Source organism: Pteronotus mesoamericanus, unplaced genomic scaffold, assembly GCF_021234165.1.
Source record: "Pteronotus mesoamericanus isolate MK-2021 breed Mesoamerican mustached bat unplaced genomic scaffold, CSHL_Meso_final scaffold_36, whole genome shotgun sequence".
Taxonomy (NCBI): Eukaryota; Metazoa; Chordata; class Mammalia; order Chiroptera; family Mormoopidae; genus Pteronotus; species Pteronotus mesoamericanus.
In genome coordinates this window covers 22,356,430-22,372,685 of record NW_026555313.1, presented here as the reverse complement: position 1 = coordinate 22,372,685, position 16,256 = coordinate 22,356,430, and the positions used below count along the sequence as shown (strand labels likewise).

The window sequence follows — 16,256 nt, the reverse complement described above, 5'->3', positions numbered from 1 at the left end:
CTCCATGTGAAAGGCAGACTTACTGTCCCCCAATTCATCCACTTTGGCCTTAATGGAAGGCGACCTCCTTAGGGCAGAGCAGCCTAGGCTCTGTTTGGTAGCCTATCTTGGTTTTGATTTTGTTTTGCAGCCAGGTTGATTTTTTTGTTGTTGTTGTTTTCAATTGACTTTTTAATGAAGTACAACATGCAAATTTATACAAAATGAACACACCCATGTGCCCACTGCCAGGTCACCTTCCCGACACCCCAGAAGTCTCCCTTCTGTCCCTCTAGTCCCCCTCACTCCGCTTGCACCTCAGGGTGATCATCCTCCTGACGCCGGTCACCATAGGTTAGTGTTGTCTGGTCTTGACCTTCTTATAAATGGGAGCACATGGCATGTCCTCTAATGCCTGGCCCCTTCTACTCAACATATGTCTGTGAGGTTCACCCCAAAGTTATGGCTGCTGTCCTGGTTTTTAGCAACTACTGCTGTCAGGCAGCCACTTGTCCAGGCCCATCTGCAAGTCCTCTGGTTTAGCCCGCCCTCCAGGTGGGCTGAGGCTGCTGCAGGCCCTGTTTATCTCACTCAGAACTGACTCACCTCCTTTTTGTGACTTCTTTCATTTTCACCTGTTGTTTTGAGACTCTCATCTCCTTTTCTAGGACCAAAACTAGGCCCTGTTTGAGACTCCCTTTCTCTGCCTCTGGCTTAGGCCTGAATGGGATGCATCGTGGACCTTGCCCCCTGGGGCTCTGGTTACCAGGGTGACCAGTGACTGGGGCTAGTCAGAGAATGGAGGAAACACCCACCAGCCACAGGCCTGGCAGGGTGCAAAGGGGGACTGAGGCACGGAAGGTCCCTTCCAGCTCAGAAGTCCCAGGAATCCAGGTTTCTTTGCAAAGAATGTTTTTCTGCAAGAAATGAAAGGGAAAGATGCTAATGTGTATCCTTGAGGATTCACCTGGCATCCCTGGGGCTTGTCAGAAATGCGGACTCTGGGGCCCTATTTGCCCTACAGGGTCAGAGTCTGCATTTAACAAGATGTGTTGCTTCAGTACATTAAGGTTTAAGAGGCCGTACTTTACTCAGAACACTGAGGTGGTTGAGAACTTGGACTGTGGAGCCAGACTCTCTGGGTTTGGATCCTGGCTCAGTCACAGTGTAACCTTAGGCAAGTTACTTAAACTCTGAGCTTCATGTATAAAATAAGGACAAGCATAGTATTTTATATCACAGGGTTGTTGTGAGATTTTAGTGAGATAATCCATGTGAAATACCTAGCACATGTAAGAGTAAACATCATCTATCGCTTGGTGCCAGGCACTGGGCAAGGTGCTGGTCGTACATCATCTCATCCGACTCTCACAACAGCCCCGAGGGTAAGTATGTAGTATGAGTATGCCCATTTTACAGATCAAAGAACTCATTTTTCAGATGAAGAAACTGAGGCTGATGAGCTAACTTATTCCAGGAGACTGAAGGAGCCAGGTTTGAAAGAAGAGCTCTCCTCCAGCATGGGGTAGAGGTCTGGGAATGTAATACCTGCAGATCACAAACAGGCTGCTGGAGTGTTTATGTATATTAAATTCTTCCAGTTAATCACTAAGGATTAATTGTTAAGGATAAACACAAGATGTTTCTCTCCCTGCAAGCTCTAAATTAAATAAGAAGGGGGAAGGCAAAGACCTGTGGGAGAGTAAGTGAGAGAGTGCTCAGAACGATCTAGGCTTCAGGAAGGTCCTGCTGCCCAGTGAACCGGGCCAGGGCCAAGCAGGTGGTTATGCCAGACAGCAGAGGATGAGGTGGCCCAGAGGTGCTGGACTCTCAGCACCCTGCATCTCAGGAAACTGGCAGGTAGATGGGACGAGGAACAGCTGGCTTCTTGGGGAGCTTGGGAGGACAGAGGGCCCTGGCTGCACAGGTGTGGATAGAGGTGCCCAGGGCAGAGGGATACCAGGGAGGCTTGGGGAGCAGCTGATCACAGCTTGGCTCAGTGTGTGCTCTCACTTATGTGTGTGCAGCCAAGTTGTCTCTGTGGCCCTCAGCAGGACTGACCCTGGCCTAGGAGCGTAGCCATCCTATTCCTCCTCCTAGGCCTCTGCTTCTGTGCCTGGCTGTCTCGCAACCTCTCTCTGTATCCTGCTCTTTCTCACCACCTTCTCTAGGGTCTGCTTCTCAGCTGTGCCTCATAAAGCCATGTTGTAATTGCCCATTTATTTGTCTCCCCTACTGAGTCGGAGGAGTGTCTTAGGGACAAGAAAGCACGCCTCATTTTTCTCTGTATTCCATCACTCTAGCACAGGGCTTGGCACAGAGAAGATTATTGATATGTGCTAGGCAGGTGAATGGATAGATGGAAGAAAGAGTGGAGTGAGCATTTCCATAGATGCACTTTAGAAGGGACACTCTGACCCTCCTCTTCTTGGCAGGGGTCGGGCGTGTGGTCCCGGTCCCTGTAATGTATGGAGGCAGAGGGAAAGGGCTCCGGCCCCCTCGGTGTCATGTCTTCGGTGCCAAAGGTTTCCAGTCCGCCGGTTCTATCCTCAAGCGCCGGGACACGCGTAAAAAAAAAAAAAAAAAAAAAAAGAAGAAGAAGAAGAAGAAGGGACACTCTGGAGACACAGAGAGGCCACCTGACATCATAGCATCACGAGTTACCTAGTTCCCCTAGTGTTTATCACTGTTTCTGACATGGGTGCCTTGGTGTACTGAGGCCAGATTCTAGATAGCCCATACCTAGAGATAAGATTAGTCTTCCACCCCCAGCCTCCATGGCCTTCTCCACATATTTTTCTCTGATCCAAATATATTGACTCTTTACAGACAGGATTGGAGCTGGGGGGTAATCTGGGCCAAATGCTACACATGTTTGTTAGTAAATGCAGTCACGGGGAACTCAGTGTGTTCACAGTGCAAGGGTCCTGGAGGCTGACCACCTCCAGGTCCTCACCTTGGCTCTCTGCAGTAAGCCACCCAATTGGTCCTAGGCACACTCCACCCAGTCACCTCCACTCCCTCCAAGCCCAGGGTTTCACCAGATGGACTTGATCCTGTAGTTTTTCAGAGCATTTGAGTTTCCCTTGTTAGTGGACAACGAGGCTTGAGGTGGGCACAGCCCCAGTGCCTCTTCTGTCCCAAAATAGGACTCTGCCCCAAAACAGGACTCTGGCACAACCAAAGTCCATAGCTGTGCTGGTGAGTCGGCATGTCTGTCCTGTCATCACTAGATTGGGAGTCAGGAGCTTAGGTTTGAATGCAGACTTTCCCTCACAGGTAATGTATGAGCTTGGGTTGTCATTTTGTTGGGTTTTACACTTCCTCATCCATGTGTCCCCGAGGCTCTCCTAGATTTGAAGCTTCTAGAAGCGAGACCAGTATAAGAAGGTATACTGTCATGTAAGAGAGGGCCAGGTCACCCTCCAAAGACCCATGGTCAGGGAGCTGAAGCCCAGGAGAGATGAGGCCTCCAGGTAATGCCTTAGCAGCATAGAAGCAGGATCGTGGCCTCCAGTAGGGACAAAATCCCGTAAACACCAGAGCATACTTTGTCTTTTCCCTCTTATCCTTCTTTTTTACCTGGAAGGTGATACTAAAGCCAGGCCAGGCATTGCCTGGAGTGCAGAGCTGGTGTCAAGTGACATCCAGCATCCCTGGTGCAACCCTCAGGATGCAGACAGCACTCCAGGCCTCCCGGTGTTCCTGAGGGTGTACATGACCAAAGTCCAGAGACCTTCAACCTCAGGGAGGAGGGAGGCTGGACATGCTTGAACACAAAGAGCACTGTGCTGTGTGGAGGAGCCTGAAGAAGTGGGGGGAACAGGAGATTGGGGTTCTACCTCTCCTAATTATTGTGTATCCCTAAGAAAGTCTCAAGTATCTTTGACCCTCAGTTTCCTCAACTGTCAATGGGAATAACACTGTATTCATTAAGGTGTTATGATCTATTGTGCTAGAAAACTCCCAAATCATAGCAGGTTAACACAATAAAATGTGTTTCTTGCTCATGGAGAATCCGATAGGCAGTGGGATCTGCTTCACACAGTCATCCAGGCGTCTTGACTAACTAGGATCCGCTGTGTGTGAGGATCCACTATCTCAAGGTTGCACTAATGTCACCATCCAGAGGTGAATGACAGGAGAGAGAGGACATGGAGGAACAAGTAGGAGGTGCTGGTAGTCCAGGCCTGGGCTTGACATTCTTCACTTCCATACACACCCCATAGATCAGGACTCATCCCCAGGCCCCACCAAGATGTAAGGAAGTCTGGAAAACAGAGTCCCTGGCTAGGCAGTTGCTTCCCAACAACAACTCTGCACCGTGGGAGGGGAGGCATGGGCAGCACACCCTCTCTGCCAAAAGCATGAACGTCCAGGATTGTTGTGAATATTATAAAAAAAGAGCACAAAGAAAAAGCACCGGCACATAGTATATGCAGGGTAACCATTCTTCCCCCTTTTCTCAAACAAGGAAAGCCCCTTCCATTAGCCTAAAATCTCCATTTTAATCAGAAGGCCCATGGGGGAGCTTGCAGTTGTCAAAGCGCTTGGCCTTGGGCAGGCAGAGCTAGACCCAGCTGGCAGTTCCTCCCCAGTGAGCCCAGCTGTGGCTCCTCCTTGGCACACGCTCTGGGAGATGTGAGCGTACCAGCAGCAGAACCATGGTCCCTCGGATTGGCAGGCCTGAGTCAGGGAAACTTGGGGCAGGGTGGCCATGGTGAGGGCTTGCTGCTTTCTAAGACCAGGCTTGCTCCTTCTCAAAATGTGTAAGGTTGCTGGCATCAAGAGAAGACAAGGGGCAAGGTCAGGAAGTAAATGTGTCAGGAGTGAGTTTTTGTCATGGTAAATGTGGGGAGAACAACTTCTGGCTGGGTAGGGCACAGCCGGACAGAGGTTTTCAGCATCAGTAATGAAGTGCACTGATGGAGGCTGGAGTTGAAGAATGGCGACGGACTAGAAATGGGGTCCTGCTGGCCCTCACATGAAGACACTCTGTGGTAGAAAGGGTGACACATCCTAGTTTGCTCAGACCTTTCCTGGTTTTCCAGGACTCAAAGTTTCATGCCCCAGGCATCATCCCCTCACCCCAGTCTCAGACAAACTGAGGGAGTGAGTTACCCTAGTGTTAGATGTAGAAAGAATATAAACTTTGGAGTTAGACAGGCCCAAGTCTAAACTCTGGCAATGGTATTTACTGGCTGCACAACCTAGGGCAAGTTCTGCGTGCTCTCTAAGCCTCAGTTTCCTCATCATTAAGTTGTAGTTAATGGAAATGGCACAGAGCCATTTCCGTGGTTAGGTAAAATAATGTAAGTGAGGAGCCTTGTCCTCACCTGCTTTGGGTAATTATCCAGCCTCCACCTGGCTCTTTCCTGTGACCAGGCAGCCCATCTCTCCTGAGGCAGCCGGTTCTCCCTTTGCCTGGACCTGGTTGTTAAAAACGTCCACCTCAGGGATTTCTTCTGAACTGGCCCACATGACAGTGATGGTCATGTGCCCAGCTGTCTGAACAGATGGATTGGTGTGGAGACTGAGATGTGCCACCTCCAAGGGGGCTGGTGCTGAGTCTGTGGTGAGGAGCTCTAGAAGTACAACTAACTGGCTATGAGTGTATGACAATGCTGCATCCTACCTCCTCATTCTGGTTCTGGTCAGTTTCAGTTTTGCCCATTGCTACCACCATGTAAGACCATCAGCACAGCCACCACAAATGGTGGTACAGGATATTTCTGGGGACACTGCTTCCTCTAAGCTGTACAGTACACACCCAAATAAGCACACACAGAGTCCCATGCACATTGGCTGTCTCAAGAGTAACTGAGGTTGACTTCAGTGACAGGGCTCACAGCTGTGCATGCTGGAAGCAAGCAGCTACCCCCTGCTCCCAGTGTATCACTCCCTGTCAATACGTAGTCTTTGTGGGGTCAAAGTCTTTTTTATCTATTTTTTTCTCATTACCTGTCTCTGTGTCCTAGGTCAGTATTCTCAAACTTGCATGCACATCCAAATCAGCTGGAGGGCTTGTAAAAACACTCATTGCTGGATCCCACCCTCAGAGTTTCTGATTCAGTTGGTCTGGGATGCGGCTCAAGAATTTGCATTCCTAGCAATATCTCAGGTAATGCTGGTGCTACTGGTCCAGGAGCACCTTTGGGAACCATTGTGCTAGGTTAATCTCTCCTATAACCTATGAAATGGGAGACAGAAGACCAGCGGCCAGGTCCCTTCTCTGCCTCTTATTAGCAGCATCAGTTTAGGCATGTTTTCTCACCTCTCTGAGCCTTAGTTTTCTTTATCAATTAGGAGTGGAAACACCTGCTCTTAGTACCTTGTGGCATTTAGAGGATCAGACAATGTGTGTTCCAGTGCTGTAAATATCTGGTAACCATATAGTTTGGGTTTTATAGTCATTTCTCTCCAGGGCTGCAGTGTGCTTTCCCTGTTTTATGGTGGACTCTTCCAGTCTCCTCCTTTCAGGGTGTAACAGCATACCTCTTCATCTTTTATCACAAAAAGTACAAGATGTGGGGAGAAAGACTGTTGCAGAACAACTTCTGGCTGGACACCTAGTAGCCATCAAAGTCAGCCATCCCAAAACAGAGATTAGGTTATAATGGTGCAAACCTCATTGTGGCTCCAAAGAGCACAGCTGTGGGGTTGCTGGCAGGTCACTCAAGTTAGTCAAGGAGAGGCCCATGCTAAAAACTCTCCCTGGGTACCAAGAAAATCCTGGCAGAGCAAGGAGGAAATGCCTAAGCAACCCAAGGTTTTGGTCCTGGAGGGGGTATAGGCCCATAGTTTTTTTAATGAATATTTTTCATATTCATGTATTTGTGAATATGATATATGGATATGTAAATTTTTATCCCTATTTTTATGAATACATATATAGGTGCTTTTATTTGAGCTCTCAGCAGTGTACAGGAACTAAATATGCACTGAAACCTGTGTGCACAGACACGTGAAGCGAGTGAGGATGAAGTGTGGTTGACACTGACATCATATGACTGATGCTGGCGTCAGCCAGAGGGATCTGGCGGATGTCAGCCTCTAAGGGTCGACCTGTGAAACAGTCAGCTAATTACTGCTAGGCCCACAAAATTCTTTGTAGGTGGGGAATGACCTAGAATGCAAAATAGGTTCCATTTGTTTGGAAAACTGGGAGGATTCTAGCAAGAAGGGTACTGAGAAGGTAGGAATCACTGGGGTGCTGGAAGAAGGAAAGAAAGGAGTTCAGAGTATGTGGGTGGAGAAGAAATGAGTAGATGCTATTTGAAATGGCCGTGTTCTAGAACAATGCATAAAGTGCATCTGTATAGAGATGCACACCACACAGTCATTCAGCAATAAACATCTATTGAGTAACCTGTGTTCCCCATATTTCAGGCAGCCACCATCTTTCACCCATGCAGCCTGCAATTGCTTCCTAACTGATTTCAGTGCCTCCAATTTCTTTCCACTTCTATCTAAAACAGAGATCTGATCATATTACTGCCTGACTTTAAACCGGGTTCTCACTCTCTTTGTAATAAATATCTGCACCTGCTGGACTTCTCCTGCTGCCTGGAGTCTACCTCCTGTCTCTCGCCTCTCTGGCTTTCCTCTAGTCATTCCCATTGCCCAAGTCATCCTTCTCCACCTCAAGTGGGACCTCAAGTAATCCTTCATAAACCCCTCTTTGCATGTGTCTCTCAGTAAAGCCTTCCCAGGGTCCAACAAATGGACCCATCATTATTGTTGGACTGTAGGATGTCAGTGATTCTGATCTAGACTACCCTATTTTTAGTAATAATAAACACCATCTGAAATGTATCCATCAGCTGTGCCATATATCCCATACTCAGGGACTTCCACATTGGAGGAGCATGCCCCTTAGAATAGGAGTTCTTCTCTGCCACCAGTCCCAAAGCCCTGTGTTTTACCTGCACAGAATGTTAGCCTATGACCTGCTTTGGCTGTGCTGAATCACATAGCACTTGGCACATAGTGGGTGCTCAGTCTGTACTCACCAGCCAAGTGACTGACCAAACTCTATGGGGACATAAAATGAATCAGACACAGAACTTGGCCTTTGTTCACTACACACAAACTTTAAATGCTGAAAGACTTTTTTACATCTATTCATTCTTTTTCACCATAGCATTACTAAAAAGAATTATAATAACTGAAAGTGATTTTTTCCTAACTCGTAACTAGGAGAGCTGAGGCCCAGGAAAAGTTAAAGCAACTCACCCAAAGCCAAGAGTAGTTGCAGCTCCTGATTCACAAGACAGTGAGTAGCCTTTCAGCTGGACAATGTTGCCCCCTTAACAGTAGGTACTAAAGAGTGAGCGGGTCTCTGACAGAAGCCTGATTATCATAGAGAGTGGTCTGTTGAGCACCTATTATGTGCCATAGGCTTGACATACATGATCTTATTTATCCCTTGTAACAGCTCTACAAGCCTGGTCTCACTGCCCCCATTTCCTAGATCAGGAACCTGAAGTCGAAGAGTGAGAAGTGACATGCCCATACTTGCAACAGCTTATAAGTGGGGGGACTGTGAATCCAAGCCTGAGTGACCCCTTCTTCATGGTCCTTCTGCTCTACAGTATTACCATATTTGGCAGAAGATGTCTTCTGCCAAAGCCATTTTCTCCCCAGTAAAATGAGAAGATTTTGGAAGTATGTGGAGTGCAGGGAAAATAAAGGATCAGGGTAAGGAGATGGGAGCAGTGTCCTAGCTATAGAGCCAAGCACAGTGAAGGACTGACTCCGTCCAAAGAGTATAGCATCCCATGGCAGCCAGACTCTAGAATGACCCCTAACCACCCTCCCCTCCTTGTATCCACACCCTCCTGTCATGCCTTCTCACATTATACCATTTGGTCTCTATGGCCAATAGCGTATGACAAAAGTGATGAGGTCAAAAGACTGCAGCTCTTTTCTTGGTCTTGCGCCCTTGGGTCACTGGCTTTGGTGGAAAGCCAGCCCCAAGGTTGTGAGCAGCCATAGGGAGATACCCCCATGCCAAGGGACTGAAGACTTTAGCCAACAAGCCAGACAAAATCAAGGCCTGATGCAAGCATATGAACTCTCCAGCCCCAGGTGAGCCTGAAGGTGACTGCAGCCAAGGCCAAGAGCTGTACAAGAGACCCTGAGCCAGAGCCACCCAGCTCAGCCACACCCAACTCCTTACCCTGAGAAACTGTGTGAGCTCATAGATGATAGTGGTTTTAAGCTGTTTAGTTTGGGGGTAATATGTTATGCAGCAGTAGGTAACTAATACAGTCCCATGAAAAGATACTGCCAGTCTGTCATTTCTGGGAGAGCTCTGAGGAGCCCCACAAATGGGACTGGGTCCTGAGAAACAGTAATTATGTTACCGTAGGAATGGCAGTCCCTGTTTGTTTACAGTAGGGGCTGTGGCTCTGGGTATTTGCCCTTGCTGGCTGGGCTCTGGGCCCCCTGGCTCCTCCCTCAGCTTGGGGAGAATGTACCCATTTGTCTACACCTCTCTCAGAGCTCCAGAGTTGGGGACAAGCTGGGGTGCAAGAACAGCCTGGCCCTGTCTCCGCAGTGGCAACAGTGATGGGACCCCCTGGACACAGTTCTGCACCCTGCACAGTCTCTGCTTTATTACGGGCCCTCTTGTTTTTCAAAACCTCTTTTATTTTGCATGAAGAGACAGATGTGAGGGCTTTGCAGGCTTACACAGGCTGCCATTCTAGGAAAAGAAAGATATTTTGTGTTATCCTCCCTTTCTATGGAGGTCCAGCCTTCTTCTTGCTTTATTTTTTCATATGCTTTTTAAAGGGGTGATTGTTCTCCTCTTGGAGGTGCACGTGCACACATGCACGCACATGCACATGTGTAGCCTCTAACTATTCTCTCCAGGGACAGGTATTTTGAATCTCCCTTTTTAACCTGTGTGACTTTGAGGAAATGTTGCATCTTCTCCAAGCTCTAGTTTTCTCCTCTGTAAAATGATAGTCACACATGTCCCGTGCAATTTGAAATAAGCCAATGAATGCACAAGTTCTTTGTAAACTCATGTAGTGCCTCTGCCTCTGATGTTCTTGTGACCTGGGAGCAACGCTTTGCGTCTCTGGGCAGAGTTCTCCCTGTCTGCTTTCCTTCCTGCCGATGCCCTGACAATCCATCTCCTCAGGCTCCACCTCCTCTTAGCTGCAAGGCCAAGCCGACCACATGGAGGAAGGGAGGGCAGTGAGTGCCCCCTCACAGCATAATGTGGAACCCCATTCAGTAGCCCCAAGACCCAGGGCTTTCTCATGGAAAGGTGATCAACCACCAGAGAAGCGAAACAGCAGCTCCACCTCTGGAGTTCCTGGCGCTGGTTTTGCTGAGTATAGCGTGTCTGAGTCCTTCTCCTTAGCTCGAGCCCAACATCCTAAGTCCCGTGCCCCCAGGAATCATTTACTAAACAAATATTCACAGAGCAGAACAGTCATGTCCCTGCCCCCATGGGGCTTACAGAGAGAACAGGAAGCAGACAGGAAGGGAACCCGAGTGCTGTGGAAGAAGAGGCCACAGGAGAGGACATGGGTGGAAAGTGGTGGGGTCACAGAAGACTTCTCTAAGGCACTGCCAGTGAAGCAGAGGGGCTGGCCAGGCAGAGGTCGGGGAAACCTGAGGTGGCCCAAGGCCTCTTAGGGCCTGGTGCTGGCTAGGCATGGGGAGGCCTAGGTTGGGGTGGAGAGTTCTGGAGGTGAGTGACTATGGTGAAGTGGAGAGGCAAACAGGAGCTTCCTGGGGTCCTCACAGGCTTTTCAGAGACTGAGGGTGGCTCCATCTGGCCTTTCTCTCTCCCTACGTTTTTCACCACTGGGCTTCCCATTTCTTAAGAGGTGTTGCTTACTAGAGAAAGACCCCTCCCCCAACTTCCAGGGACAACTAAATCAGGCAACAACCTGAGCCCTTTGAGGATGTCACAACAGCGGCAGTGAATGACTGAGCAGAGACTTTGGGAAGTGGGAGAAGCGGGTGATCAAAGTAGTAATTTTTCCAGATGGTCCCCCCCTCAAAACAAGGCTCATATGTGCATGCAGTTGAGTTCAGAACCCAGAGGCCTAGAAGGGCTCTCTTCCAAGAGCTCTTCCCCATCCCCACCCCACCCACATACTTCCTTCCGTGGCTCCTAGAGCATGACATGACTGTGGGATTTGGGCAACAGTCACTGACAGGTTTAATCTGTAATCCTTTATTAGTCAGTCAAACAGCCTGCCCCTCCCTGAGTCTGGAGGGCTGAAGCGGCCATTAGCAGGGAGCAGAGACCCATAGAGACTGAGCCCCATCATTCAGCCTGCACTTGCTGAGCCCTTTGTGGTGTGGGGTTTCTAAGGGTGGACCTGCAGGACCAGATCTCTGCTTGTACCATCATTCGCAATTTGTGGAGAGCCTGCTATGTACTAGGCACTTCACAGGGCATAAATGAGCATTTTTAAGCAATTTCAACAGGAGTTTCTCAGCATAGAGCCAGATAAGAGCTAACCGTTCTAGTTTCCTGGGCTTTGGAACCCCTCCACCCACCCGCCCACCCATGTTGAGTTTCCCAGGGGCCAGGCCTAAGGCAGCCTCTTGCAAGTCAGCTGCTCCCACCCCAGCTACCCCAGCTATGGCTGTTGCTGTGCAGGGACTGGCTGTCCCCGAGTCTTCTGCTCCTCCTTCCTGCCTCCACCATGTGCCACAGACCCTTTCTGTCCTCCTCTCTTGCCAGTTCAGCCCCATGATGATATTCCTATTTAAAAATAAATCACTGCGATCTTTAATTGCAGACTAAATAATTGCTTCATTTTATTTAAATGTGACTCTCAGAGGCTCTGGGAACAATTACAAGAAAACATAGGGCAGTGCTGGGTACATGTTTTGAAGCATATAATTTTTTTTTTTATTATTATCATACCAGCGTTTGCAGGATCTGGAAAAAGAAAGTATGCTCCTCCTCCCGAGTTAGTCACGTACAATTTGCATGCAATAATAACAATAATAATGATAATAATAATAATAATTCCTGCCTTTTCTTGGATTTCATGTGAGGCTCCCAAGGAAGCTGGGCAGTCACCATGTACTTTCCAGAAGGAGAGATAAGAGCAGCCCCAGCTGCCACCTGCAGACCTCAGGAAGCCCCTGATGCCCTGGCCCTTCCTATTTGGGTGCTGGGTTTGATGTGGGCCCAGAGCTGGCTTTCCATGTGTGGTCTGAGAAGTACTGGCTGGTTGGGTTGTCTACATCACCATGTTTAAAGTTCCACCATTCATTCAACATTCAGTGTAAGAGCTGGATGGGGCCTTAGAGGTCATTTAAGTTCTCCTTCTTATAATGGAGGAAACTGGGGCCAGAGAAATCATGCATCCCCTTGGGTCACAAAGCTTGTTAATAACAGAAGCAGAAAGAAAACTTCATGTGTGAAATAGGAGATTAGGGACGTTAGGACCAGGGAGACCTAGATTTGAATTCCTGCCTTGCACATTGCTATCAGTGTGATCCTGGGTATATATCTTTATCTGGAAAAATTAGAAATAATGATACCTGCCTATTCTGAGGAATAAAGAATATAATATGTGAAAGTGCCAAGCACAGTGCATGCACACAATAGATGCTCAATAAGTGTTAGTCCTCTTTTCTTTCCAAAGCCCTTTGGTCTTTTTATTTTGTGTGTGTGTACTCTTTTGTCTGTCTGTTTGTTTATTTGTTGTGCTTATTCTATTTTTTTTTATTGTTCAGATAGATTTGTCTCCATTTTCCCACCACCACTGTCCCCTGCCCCACCCACCCTCACTTCCCACCCTCAATCCTTCCCCACTTTGGCTTTGGCCATGGGTCCTTTATACATGTTCTTTGATTTGACCCTTCCCCTTCTTTTCCCCGTTACCCCCTCTAAAATAAGCCAGGGGATGAAAGACAAATACCATATGATCTCACCTATAAGTGGAACCTAATCAACAAAACAAACAAGCAAGAAAAATATAACCAGCAACAAAGCCCTTCGATCTTCAAAGGCCTACTAATTATGTGCAAATATCCCTGGGAAGAGTAATTCCTTTGACATTGGGGCTAGGTGACAGTGGAGGAGAAAAAGGTCACTGAGTGTGAAGGATACCTGCTGAAAAGAAGGTAAAGGAACAGAAAGAGTATGATACCCACTGGACCTTGTGTGAACCCAGCTGAGACACCCTCTTCTTCCTTCCATCCTTGACGCTTTTACTTCCTCCTTGCTGTGTGTCCCAGCTGGGTCTGGGAGATGCAGGTGGGAAAATGGCCTATTGGCCTGTTTAGTCCACACTACTAAGCAGCTATTGTGTGCCAGACACTCTACAGACACTGAAGCTACAAAGATAAGTTAAGAACTGGCTTCTGCCTGCAAGGAACCTAAAGGCTGTGGTGAAAGAGACAGTGAATTTCATGAATCATGGTGTTAAATGATAGGCATTTTCAAGGAGGTAGGAAGCCTGAGGATGCATGAAGGAGCAAGTTGCTCAACTTCTGGAGCTCAGGGAGGCCACTTGAGGAAGCCACACCTGAAGGGTGTGTGTGAGAGAGATAAAGGAGGATTACAGGGAGAAGGGGCATCTTGGGTGTATGGACAATCTCCATGGTTCAGAATTACAGCCTTGTGTGCTATGAGGCTGCCGGTGGGAGACAAGGCTGGCCAAGTAAGCAGGAAGCTCTGGGCGATTTTCCAATGTCCATGTGGGAGACCTTGGGCCACAGGAAGGTAACACCTACCCTGCTCTGGAATCACAACTCAGGAGGGCTGTAGTTTTTTCTATTGGACTTGGTTTGCTAAGGTGAACCTAGAGGCCTTTCTGTGATTAACTACCTCCCCAGGGAAGGAAAGGGTAGGCAATCTTTTTTTTTCCTTTTTAATAAGAGCCTTATTGAGATAAAATTCACATACTATACAATTCATAATTTATAATTGTAAAGTATACATTTAAATAGCTTTTGGTATGTTCACAAAGTTCTACAACAATCACCACAATCCATTTTAGAACATTTTCATCACCCTAAAACAAAAACAAAAAAAACCCCATACCCATTAGCTCCATCCCTCCTCCCACCCACTCCCTGACCCAGGCAAACTCTAATCTGTGCCTGTATAGATTCTCTTATTCTGGATATTTCACATAAATGGAATCATACGATATGTGGCCTTTTGTGCCTGTCTTTTTTTTTTTGCTGAGCATAATGTTTCCAAGGTTCATCTATGTTGTAGCATGAATCTACGTTTCATTTATCCATCTACCTTTTGATGGACATTTGATTTGTTTCTACTTCTTAGCTATTGTGGAAAATGCTGCTATGAACTTTTATATGCAAGTTTTTGCATGGCCATATGTTTTCATTTCTCTTGGTAGAGACCTAGCAGTGGAATTGCTGGGTAACATGGTAATTCTATATTTAACCTCTTGAGGAACTGTCAGAGTCTTTTCTAAAGTGGCCACACCATTTTACATTCCCAGCAGCATTGTATGAGGTGCTGATTTCTTCACATCCTCCCCAGCTCTTGTTATTATCCATCTTTTTTATTATAGCTGTGTTGGTATCTTATTGCTGCTGTAACAAATTGCTACAAACTTAGTGACTTAACACAAGTTTATTCTTACAGTTCTGGAGATCAGAGTCTGAAACGAGTCTCATGGGGTTAAAATCAAGGTGTCAGCTGGGCCGTGTTCTTTCTGGAGGTTCTAGAGGAGGGAGGATCTGTTTCTTTGCCTTTCCAGCTTCGAGAGACTGCCCATATTCCATGGTTCATGGACCCCTCTGGCTTCAAAGCCAGCGATCGCGTCACTCTGACCTCTGCTTTCGTTGTCACATCTTCTCTGCCTCTGACCCTCTTGCTTCTCTCTTTCACTTAAAAGGACCCTTGTGATTAAATCAGGCCTACCTGTATAATCCAGAATCCTCTTCATCTCAAGGTCTTTGAGTTAATCGTATCTGCATTGTCCCTTTTGCTGTATAAGAGAACATATTCACAGGTTCCAGAGGATTAGAAGGGTGGACATCTTTGGAGGGTCATTGTTTTGTCTTCCACACAACCACCCTGTGGGTGTGAAGTGGTATCTCATTTTGGTTTTGACCTTCATTTCTTTCATGGCTAATGATGCCAAACATTTTTTCAGGTGCTTATTGGCCATTTGTATATCTTCTTTGGAGAAATGTCTATTCAGATCTTTTGCCTGTTAACTGGGTTGTCTTTTTATTATTCAGTTATAAGAATTCTTTATATATTCTAGATACATCTCACTTACCAGTATATGATTTGCAAAAGTTTTCTCCCACTTTATTTGTTGTCCTTTCTCTTTTTTCATGGTGTCCTTTGAAGTGTAAAACATTTTAATTTTAATGGAATATGATTTATTTATTTTTTATTTTGTTGCTTGTGCTTTTGGTATCATATCTATGAAACCATTGCCTAATCTGAGGTCACAAAGATTTACTTGTATGCTTTCTTCTAAGAGTTTTATATTTTTAGCTCTCACATGTAGATCTTTGATCCATTTTCAGTTAATTTTTGTGTATAGTATGAGGAAGCAGTTTGACTTTATTCTTTTGTATGTGGATATCCAGTTTTTCCCAGAATCATTTGTTGAAAAGACTATTCTTTCCCCACTGAATGATGTTGGTACTCTTGTCAAAAATCAATTGACTCTAATTGTGAGAATTTATTTCTGGACTATCATTTCTATTCCATTAATCTAAAAGTCTTATATAGTGTGGTTCTTACGAAAGTACCACACAATGTTCATTACTGTAGCTTTGTAGTAAGTTTCAAAATCAGGCAATATGAATCCTTTAGTTTTGTTCTTTTTAAAAAATATTTATTTTGAGAGGAGAAGGAGGGGAGAAAGGGAGAGAAACATTGATTGGCTGCTTCTCACAGGGACTATACTTGCAAACTAGGCAAGTGCCCTGACCAAGAATTGAGCCACTTGACCTTTTTTTTGTGGGATGACGCCAACCAATTGAGCCACACTGGTCAGGGCACCTTGTTCTTTTTGAGGATTGTTTTGGCTATATTGGGTCCCTTGCAATTCCTTATTAATTTTAGGATCAGCTCATCAATTTCTACAAAGAAGCCAGCTGGAATTCTCATGGGGATTGTGCTTAATCCATAGATCAGTTTGGAGGCTATTGCCATCTTAACAATGTTGTCTTTCATTCTATGAACATAGGATGTCTTTCTATTTATTTAGGTCTTCTTTAATTACTTTGAATAATTCTATGTAGTTTTCAGAGTATACGTTTGCCACCTATTTTTTAAAGTTTATTCC

General features: G+C 46.5%; 1 protein-coding gene and 1 non-coding gene across 2 annotated transcripts in view; both read left to right on the top strand.

Annotated features, from left to right (window-relative positions):
• DSCAML1 (DS cell adhesion molecule like 1) overlaps window positions 1-16,256 on the top strand; it is a 343,723-nt gene that overhangs the window by 31,175 nt on the left and 296,292 nt on the right. The gene's annotated exons all lie outside the window — the stretch shown is intronic.
• On the top strand, window positions 2,398-2,546 carry LOC129086184 (small nucleolar RNA SNORA57). The gene has a single exon (XR_008530787.1). It is a non-coding gene; the product is annotated as a small nucleolar RNA SNORA57 (small nucleolar RNA).